We start from the raw sequence: 9,930 nt of genomic DNA, 5'->3' as shown, positions 1-9,930 counted from the left end.
TCCTCCTCCTCCTTTTCCTCCTCCTCCTCCTCCTCCTCCTTCTCCTTCTCCTCCTCTTCCTTTTGTAATTTTTATTGGAGATAAGAGTCTAACAGATTTTCCTGCCCAGGCTGGCTTTGAACTGCAGTCCTCAGATATCAGATTCTTCAGTAGCTAGTTTTACAGACACCTGGCTCCGAAATACTTTAATATGAATACTGTCTAATACATAGAAAAATGGCAAGTTGTATTAAAATGCAAGACCCAACCATTATTGCCTACAAGAAACACATCTCACTGGGAAAAACAAATATAGGCTTAAAATAAGTAGGAGTAGTTATATATATGATAAAACATACTTTAAACTACAACTACTATGAAGAGACAATGACAGCAACTTCATATTAATAAAGAGCATAAAGAAGAAGAAATAACAGTCATTGATAGAAATCCAAAAGTTTTTGCACCCAAATGTCTTTAAGCAAATACTTCTTATGAACATATACAGACCCCAGCACTATAATACTGGAAGAGTTCCATACCCCCAAATCACTTACACAGATTAAAAATAACAGCATAATTAAATGATACTGTAGAACAAATTGATTTAACAGACATTTATAGAATACTTCACCAACAATTGTACAATACACATTCTTTTTGGAATCTCATCGATCTTATTCCAAAGTAGATTAGATTTTCTAAAATATGATCTTAGAATCTATTTTAAAATTGAAGTGATGCTTGTTCTCTATCAGACAACAATGGAATTGGACTAGAAATGAACAGCCAAAGAAATTACAGAATATATTACAACACATAGATATTAAATAAAAAGTTGTTGACCAATAGGCCATAGAAGAAATAAAAATTCCTAAAATCCTGTTAAAGCATAGCTTACCAGAACTTCTGGGGTGCAATAAAGTCATGATCAAAAGGAAAGGTTATAGATATTACCCTTTGGTTAAAACAAAAACATGCTTGTGTAGGCAGCTCACACTTGTAATCCCAGCTACATAAGAGCTTGAGACCTGAGGATTACAGTTTAAAGCCAGCCTGGCAGGAAAGTCCATGACATGCCTATCTCCAGTTAACTAGAGAAAAGCTGGAAGTGGAGCTGTGCTCAGATATGCTCAGAAGAAAAACACTATTCTTGAGCACAAATTGTTAGGGACAGCATCCAGTCCCTGAGTTCAAGCCCCAGGACTGGCACCAAAAAATAAAAGCAAAACAACAGCCAAAAAACCCCAGAAAGGTCTCAAGCAGATATTATAGTGATGCACCTCAAGCTTTTAGAAAAACAAGAACAGGCCAAATAAAAATGTAAAGTGGAAATAAATAATAAAAATTAGGGCAGAAATTTAAAACACTAAATGTAGAAACAATATAAAAAATCAATGAAACAAAAAGTTGCTTCTTTGAGAAGATAAATAACATTCACAAATACCTGGCCACTCTGACCATACAGAAGATGGAAAAGTAACAACTTAGTAAAATTAAAAATGAGAAAGTGGGTATAAAAACCACCACTGAAATCCAGAGGACCAAGAGGAAATATTATGAAAATCTATATTCAATTAAATTGGAAACTTTAAAACATGCAAATTTCTAGATACATTTGGCCTACTAAAAGTCAATCAAGTGTATATAATCACTTATACAGATTTATAGCAAGCAATGAGACCTACACAATAATAAAGAGTCTTCTGAGAAGAAAAAGATAATCTAGACTTGAATCAGGGACCTCTTTTTTTGTAGTCAAATGCTCTTTTCCCACGCATCCCTGTGGTCTGAGAAGAAGCCCAGTCAGTCCCTTTTACCTATGTAGTCCTCATTTATTCACTTAGCTAATACTTAAGACCTTGTTAGTTGCCAGGTCCTATCATGAATGCTGAGAATAAGAAACAGGTAAGACTTTTTCTTTGTTCTTCAAAGTATCATCGATTGGAGACAAACCCAATCTTCCAGAAACAAATTCACAGGCAGGGCCTGAGTAGAATTAATTATACAAGAGGAGTGCTCTGTGTCATCTAAAAGATTAGCAAGGGGGCACCTGCATTTGAACCAGGGACCTCTTGATCTGCAGTCAAATGCTCTACCCCTGAGCTATACCCCCACTTGACTATGGGTGTCTAATATGCACTCTAAACCTGAATAGCAACACATTGGCTATCATTATCCTGAATGGGCACCTGCCAATGATGCCATTATATGCTTCTCCTCCTACACCCAATCCTGAAGCAGTCTGCACACCAGCAACTATGTTCACTTTCCTCCTTGGTTCCCAGAGAGGCAGAGGCCTTGTCTTGTAGAGGCTGGTGGTAAGAACATCTTTTGGACTCAGCTATAAGTGTATGACTCAGAGTTGGCTGCAGAACAGACACTTTGGAGGTGTTTGAAGGCATAATCCAAACCCAAGAGTTTCTCACACAATGCTACCACATGAAACATGATTTAGGAAAACAATCAGCTAGACACATGACAAATGATCCACTCAGCCTTACTGGGACAGTGAGGATCAGATAAGACTGACATTTTGAGCAACCAGAACTAAGGCCTCTGAAGTTGAAGGAAGTGTCTCTTGTTTGTCAACTTTCCTCCTAGAAGCCACCACTATGAGGCCATCAGATCACATAGATTTCCTAAGAGAACAAGAAAGCACCAAGACCTTCAGGGGCACAGCATTTTGAGGCACAGTCTAAAGATAGAATGTCAAAAAGGTTGAAGATTGAAACTCTTTGTGTTTCCCAAAGATGACCATGGTGATGACAATGTTTTCTTTTTAGAACAATTTTATTCAATTATTTTTATTAGTTAAGAAATATTTCTAGTATGTATTACATCCAAAGTTTAAAACTGCCGAGGACTGGACATATAGCTTAACTGGTAGAATATATGCATGATAAGTATAAGAATAGTTTAATAATAAAAATTGCAAACTTCCATTAATAGTAATAACACAAGAACTACAACAACAGGCTCAAAAGACTCACTGGTATCTTCTTTGGTAAATTCTTCCCAACACTTATCCAGATGTTTTCAAGTTGATGCAGTTATTTCAGATAATAGCAGGGGCAGGGGGAAACAACTCTTCTTAATTTATTCAGTGAGTTGGTACAACCTTAATATCAAATTCAGAAAGAAAGTAGGTGCTGAAGGCTCATACCAGCAATCCTAGCCACTCAGGTGATGATCAGAGCATTGCTATTTAAAGTCAGCCTAGTCGGAAAAGTCCACAAAACTCTTATCTCCAATTAACCTGCAAAAAAGCTGGCTTGGAAGCATTGCTTATGTGATAGAGCATAGGCATCAGCAAAAAAACTTGATGAAATCATGAGGCCCTGAGTTAAAGCCCCAATATTAACACATATTTTTAAAAAAGTAATTAGATGGGAAAGGATGGTTAAAGGAAACAAAGGAGGAGGCAAAATGCTTGATAAGAAATGTACTCATTGGGGAAGGGATAGTAGGGGGAAAACAATCGAGAGGGTAACAATGCCCAATAGGACTCATTACCTTACTCATGTAACTGTAACCCTCTGTATAGTATCTTTACAATAAAAAATTAAAAAAAAAAGAAATGTACTCATGGGCTGGGAAGGTAGCTCAGTGGTATAGTGCTTGCCTTGCATGCATGAGGCCCTGGGTTCGATTCCTCAGCACCACATAAGCCGGAAGTGGTGCTATGGCTCAAGTGGTAGCACGCTAGCCTTGAGCTGAAGAGCTGAGGGACAGTGCTCAGGCCCAGAGTTCAGGCCCCACGAATGGACCCCACCCCAAAAAAAGAAAGAAATGTACTCATCACCTTGCTCATGTAATTGTAACCCCTCTGTATGGTATTTTCATAATAAAAAAATAAATTTAAAAAACTAATTCACAAAGAATCAAATAATTGAGAAAAAAAGAAAATTCAAACAAACAGCTGAGACAAATAAAAGGATCTAAGACATGAAATAGGAATTCAATAAAAATAGATATCTTAAAAATCAACTCAAAATCTTGGGAATGAAGAGCTCAATAAATAACAGAAATCCTAGATAAAAGAACCAAACAATGAGGGAGGGGGTAACAAGTTTCACACGAAATGTACTCACTACCTTACTTATGTAACTAGCCCCTCTCTACATCACCTTGACAATAAAATTAAAAAGGAGAACAAAGAACCAAACAAATTGAAAATAGGGTACCAGAGATTGAAGATAAAGAAGAGGAATTAGACCACTCAGTCAAAGTTATTGGGAAGAAAAGTAACACTAAGAAATGAATAAAGTACACCAGTCAGGGGCACTATCAAAAGACAAAACTTATGAATCATGGGCATACAAGAAGAAATAATCGAAACTAGAACTATAGAAAACCTATTCAGTAATATAATAGCAAAAAGCTTCCAGGCCTTTACAGGACTGACTTGAGGCATTTACAGAAAACCAAACAAGCATCATCAAAGAACAAATAACCATGGACATACTATAATTAAAACACTCAATATAAAAAAAGGAAAATATTGAACACTAATACATAATACAAAGCAACGCTATAAAATAACAGTAGATTTATCTAAACAAACTCTAACTACAAGCAGGGCAAAGAGGGACCAAAAAATGCCCAGCAAAACAATCGATGTAAACTCAGATTAGCATATCCAAAAATCTGTCTTCTCTAATTGAGGGAGAAATGAAAACTTTCCATATTAAACAAAAGATTGAGGAAGTCCTAATCAGTTATTCATCTCTGCAAGAGATCATAAAGGAATCCAACACAGAGAAGAGGAAGCCAAACAAAAAAATAAAGAAAGAAGAATCAGAATAGATGAGTGTGTTAACAAAGGAGGAATTATGAACAACACATCAAAAAAAGATTAGGAAATACAGTCCTTTCAATATGAACACTTAATGTTAATGATTGCCACTCTCCAGCTAAAAATATCTGAATGGAAAATTGGATTAAAGATAAGACTCATAATAGCAAAAAAGGTAAAAATTCAGAACAAACAAGGCCCAACCATTTGCTGCCTTACAAGAAACACATCTTAATGACAAAAGCTAATACAGGCTTAAGGTGAAAGAATGGGAAAAGATTTTCCAAGAAAAAAGACTCCAAAAACACATAGTAATACTTACATCTGATGAAACACACTTTAAGGTTAAGCTAGTAAGAAGAGACAAAAAAGGCATTTCATATTAATTATAAAGGGAAAAATTTCTCAAGAAGGGACACTAATCTTGAATATATATTTACCAAATGTTGGCTACTCAAGTTCATAAGCAAATACTTCTGGACCTACATGAACTGATGGACCCTCATAAATAATAATGGAAAATTCCATACCACATACTTACTGATAGAGAGGTTACTGAGACAAAAAAAATCAATTAAGAAATATCAGAACGAATGAAACCATAGACCAAATGGACTTACAAATATCTACAGACTATTTTCCCAACCGTTACACAATACAAACTCTTATCAGCCCATGACAATTCTCCAATATAAATCATATTTTAGGACACAACACAAGACTTAGGAAATATTTTAAGGTTGAAATAACACCCTGTACTTTATCAGAGGACAACAACAACAAAAACCCCCAGAAAGCAGTCAAGAAAACAAACAAACCCACCAGTGGACTCTTTCAAGGCAATGGTAGAAATCCAACAGAAAAAGCCCAGTTAAGCCAGCAGGTTTCAAGTCTCAGCTGTGTCACATGCCACCATCTTGCTGGGTAAAGTAAGTCACAGGACCAGTCCTATTCGAGGGCAGGGAATCAGGCTTCACTTCTTATTGGAAGATGTATAATAAAGGAATAAGAACTGGAACCAACAGCTTTTTTTTTGCACCCGTGTTCTCATCCATGTTCTTGGAGTCCAAGACCTTGTGAACTACATTAACTCCTGGTGAGGCTTCTCTGGATTTAGAGATCTATGAACCTAAATGACAAGATTCCTCTTACTTCTGTCCCACTCCCCATACAGAAGAAGTGCACAGACATTGTACTTCAAAATTCTTATAGCACCTTGTGAAAGATAGCCTGAAAGAAAGCTCATGCTTTCTATTTTTTTATTTTATTTTATTTTTTTCATCATGGGGCTTGAACTCTGGGCCTGGGCTCTGTCCCTCAATTATTCATCTCAAGGCAAGCCACGGGACCACTTCCGATTTTCTGGTGGTTAATTGGAGATAAGTGTCTCAGACTTTCCTGCTTGGGCTGGCTTTGAACTATTATCCTCAGATCTCAGACTCCTGAGTAGCTAGGATTACGGTGTGAGCCACGGGTGTGAGGCTGCTTGCTACATTTTTACCTAAAACCTCTTAACTAAGTCTTGCAGGTTCATGAATATTTTCTGCCTTCCAGTTTTCCAGTCACATTTTCTCAATATTAGATTCCTTAAAAAGAAAAAAATTAAATAAAGAATTAACTCCTCCAACTCCCCTCCTCCTCCTCCTCCTTTTTTCTCCTCCTCTTCCTCCTTCCTCTTACTTTTTTTTTTTTTTGTATTTTACAGTAGGGAACATTCTGAAAGTTCTACCACTTGGAATCAAAATCAAATACTCATAGGAATGACTGAGATCTTCCTTTTGCTGCCAAGTAATGCAAGGAAAAATTGTGTTCCTAATTCTGAGCATGATGCACTATTAGCATCTCTTCAATACATAGCATTTAGTGAGTAAATACTGAAACTTGGTTCTATCTCTCCTGACATCTTCAGCTTCCTTTAAGTCTTCACCTCTGTGTTGAGCTTGTTTTCTCAGTAGAACTTCAGCCCCTGACTCCTAAACATTGCATCCCAGTCAGGGACCTGTCGATTGATTCCCAAACTCAGCTCACTACTGAACCATTTCTCCTTGGCAGTGAGCAATGGTAAAAGTGTGGTATGCTCGAATTGAAAGTGAGAGGAGAGCAAACAGAGGATCAAAAAGGTCTCTCATGAGGGCAACTTGAGTCCTTTCATGTGTACTTTACTAAGGGTATAAATATTCTAGGTCAAGGTGGCCTGGGAGATCTTCACTGATTATAGTATAGTACAAATGAGAGGGACAATATGGATACCTGTCATGCCTTCCTTCAAGAGAAGGAGATTCATAGGTTGTTTATAGAAACCCCAGCTAATGGTAACCTATGAATTTCATTGAGGGCATTCCAAAGATGAATGTGCTTAATATAGGCACCAAAATTAAGCATAAGTAAGGGGGCACCTGGATTTGAACCAGGGACCTCTTGATCTGCAGTCAAATGCTCTACCCCTGAGCTATACCCCCTGTGGCACTAATGCTTACCTAGTTGATCCCTTTTACCTATGTAGCAACACTCAGTTCTGGAAAGTTAAATTATAGTTCAGTAGTAACTTTGTAGAAGTGGCCGGACCTGACTGAGAAACCATCATCGTTCCTCATCTCTACATTTCTTAAGGCCTATTTCTGGGTTCATCTCCCATTGCCATTTTGATTTAGTCACAAACGGCCCATTCTCTCCTCCCTGAGTTCCCAGCTGGCACATCTCCCCTGGTGAAGACAGAATGGCTGTCATTCACAGTGTTATACAAGTCCCAGAATTGGCATTTGCTGCAACAACCCTACTGAATCCCTCTTCTTCTTGTTAGAACAGCTGAGCCAGGCTTTGATCTTTGAGGCTGTGTGTGTACTGGGCTCTGGCATAGAAGAAAGCAGTTCACAGAAGGAAATATCCACCCAACACAGATAACTGGGTGATATGATTTGTCTTCCTAGGTCTGACCACCAGGCCAGGGCACCCAGCTGCTATGGTATAAAGAACAGAGTGAGATGACTTAGGTTTACTTTCAGCTTCTGGGAAATCTGCTGTGTATGCCTGTGTGTGTGTGTGTGTGTTCTTCTCTGGAAAGTCTAGAAGAAATCTGAATTACAGTTTCTGCCTTCTCTTAGTGAATCCAATAGAGGTGTAGGCATTAGACATATACAGGAGAAGGGGAGTTGGAAATTTAAAAAAATCTGAAGTACACCAGACTATAGGAAAACAGGAGAGATAGATAGCATCTGTTAAGGCTAACCTGTAGCTTCTGTGTTCTAAGGATATAATTTAAAAGAATGAAAGAATATAAGCAATAGTTCCCGTGAGTTAAAAACACTTAAAGAGGGGGCACCTGGATTTGAACCAGGGACCTCTTGATCTGCAGTCAAATGCTCTACCCCTGAGCTATACCCCCACCTGTCTTGAGTGTCTAATAAACACCTTTTACTTTCATAAACACACTCAACATTCCTGTTAAATATTGGAAGTTTCTAGAGAATTGGTAGGACCATCACTGATTTCTCCACAAACTCACCCAGAGAAGTTCTTCTAAAAAAGAGAAAATTAAGAAACAGAAAAAAGGGGGGGGAGAACTCAAGTCCTTCTCAAGTCCCCTGTGTCCTCTAATGACAGCACTGCTTCCATGTCCACGAATCCTATCCCCCTCCTCATTCCTCATCTGTGGGAGCAGTAGAGCTGGAAGGAGCTCTGAGACAGAGCCCTACAAGTACCTTTAGGATTTACATATCTCATTTCTTTGTTTTACACACAACAATTTTAATAGACCCTGCCAAGCTTCTTTGAGACACATGTAGCATTTGTTTGTAAAGACATCTCTCTGGTCCCTGTATCTCTGCACAGATCCTCAGAATAAGGTAGGGGTAGATAGACCATTTCCTTGGCCCTGACTCAGATGATGGAGAAATTCTGAGAAGCAGGATGACTATAGCATATTGCATGTGATTTGAGATAGGAAGCATTGTCACTACACTGGAAAGCTCTACTTTAGCCTTCACATCAATCCCTGCCACATGAATGTTTTTAGTGTTGCATTACTTCTGTCTTTATCATAGTACCTTTTGCAATTATTTTAAAATGCCAAATAATGTTTTTATTTTTTAAATTAAATTAAAAATTTTTTTTCTTGGTCCTGAGGCTTTAACTCAGTGTCTGGGTGCTGTCCATGAGCTCTTTTATTTTTTATTTTTGCCAGTCCTGGGGTTTAAACTCAGGGCCTGGGCACTGTCCCTGAACTTCTTTTGCTCAAGACTAGCATTCTACCACTTGAGCCACCGTACCACTTAGGGCATTTTCTGTTTATGTGGTGCTGAGGAATTGAACCCAAGGCTTTGTGCATGCTGGGCAAGCACTCTGCCACTAAGCCATGTTCCCAGACCTTCAAACAGTATTTTTAAAGCTTATGATTTAAAGAAAAGAATTTCTTTCATGATCTTTCTGTTACCCAGAGGGAGTCACTCTCCACAGTTTTGGTTATTTCTATGAGTTTAAATAAAATACGTATAATATTTAGTATCCAAACAAATCACATTTATGTAATTGAATTACTTCTGTGAATGAGGATTTTAATTCATATGCCATTGTATATTATCAGTTTTTAAATCTATATCTTAATTTTTGGTTGAATTATCTTCCTTCTTTTTGTCATTATGGCTTGTTAAAAGTGCATGGCCAATCTAGGTATTGCTAAGTAAAACTAAGAATTCTACAGAACTTTTTCTTTTTTCAATTTTTTCTTTTCTTTTTTTTGTTCGTCATGGGGCCTGAACTCTGGGCCTGGGCACTGTCCCTCAGGTCTTCAGCTCAAGGCGAGCGCTCTACCACTTGAGCCACAGCACCACTTGTGGCACTTTCTGCTTATGTGGTGCTCAGGAATTGAACCCAGGGCCTCATGCATGCAAGGCAAGCAATCTACCACTGAGCCACCTTCCCAGCCCTCAGAACTTTTTCTTGAAGTTATTGATAGCCTAATATTTCCAAAGTATTCATTTTCTTTAAACATTTGAGATTTTCAATAATGTTTATTTTTCTATAAAATAGCTTTCAAACAGTTTTTCATATTCAAATAATTACGTTTCTAATTGTTTCCAGTGGCCGTTTAGGTTCCTGGTCCGTCCTTCTGTTTGCACTGAAAGTCTGTTGCACAGCCTGGAACCTCCTCCCAGTCC

At 37.9% G+C, this 9,930-nt stretch overlaps 3 non-coding genes across 3 annotated transcripts; all 3 read right to left on the bottom strand.

The window, feature by feature from the left end:
- Positions 1-2,023: 2,023 nt before the first annotated feature.
- Trnac-gca lies at positions 2,024-2,095 on the bottom strand. The gene has a single exon. It is a non-coding gene; the product is annotated as a tRNA-Cys (tRNA).
- Positions 2,096-7,164: 5,069 nt separating this feature from the next.
- Trnac-gca lies at positions 7,165-7,236 on the bottom strand. Its single transcript has one exon. It is a non-coding gene; the product is annotated as a tRNA-Cys (tRNA).
- Positions 7,237-8,087: 851 nt separating this feature from the next.
- Trnac-gca lies at positions 8,088-8,159 on the bottom strand. Its single transcript has one exon. It is a non-coding gene; the product is annotated as a tRNA-Cys (tRNA).
- Positions 8,160-9,930: the final 1,771 nt, after the last annotated feature.

The sequence above is a fragment of the Dipodomys ordii genome, unplaced genomic scaffold (assembly GCF_000151885.1).
Source record: "Dipodomys ordii isolate 6190 unplaced genomic scaffold, Dord_2.0 Scaffold282, whole genome shotgun sequence".
Classification (NCBI taxonomy): domain Eukaryota; kingdom Metazoa; phylum Chordata; class Mammalia; order Rodentia; family Heteromyidae; genus Dipodomys; species Dipodomys ordii.
The sequence above is the reverse complement of the archived record's forward strand: the minus strand, read 5'-3'. Positions and strand labels throughout refer to the sequence as shown.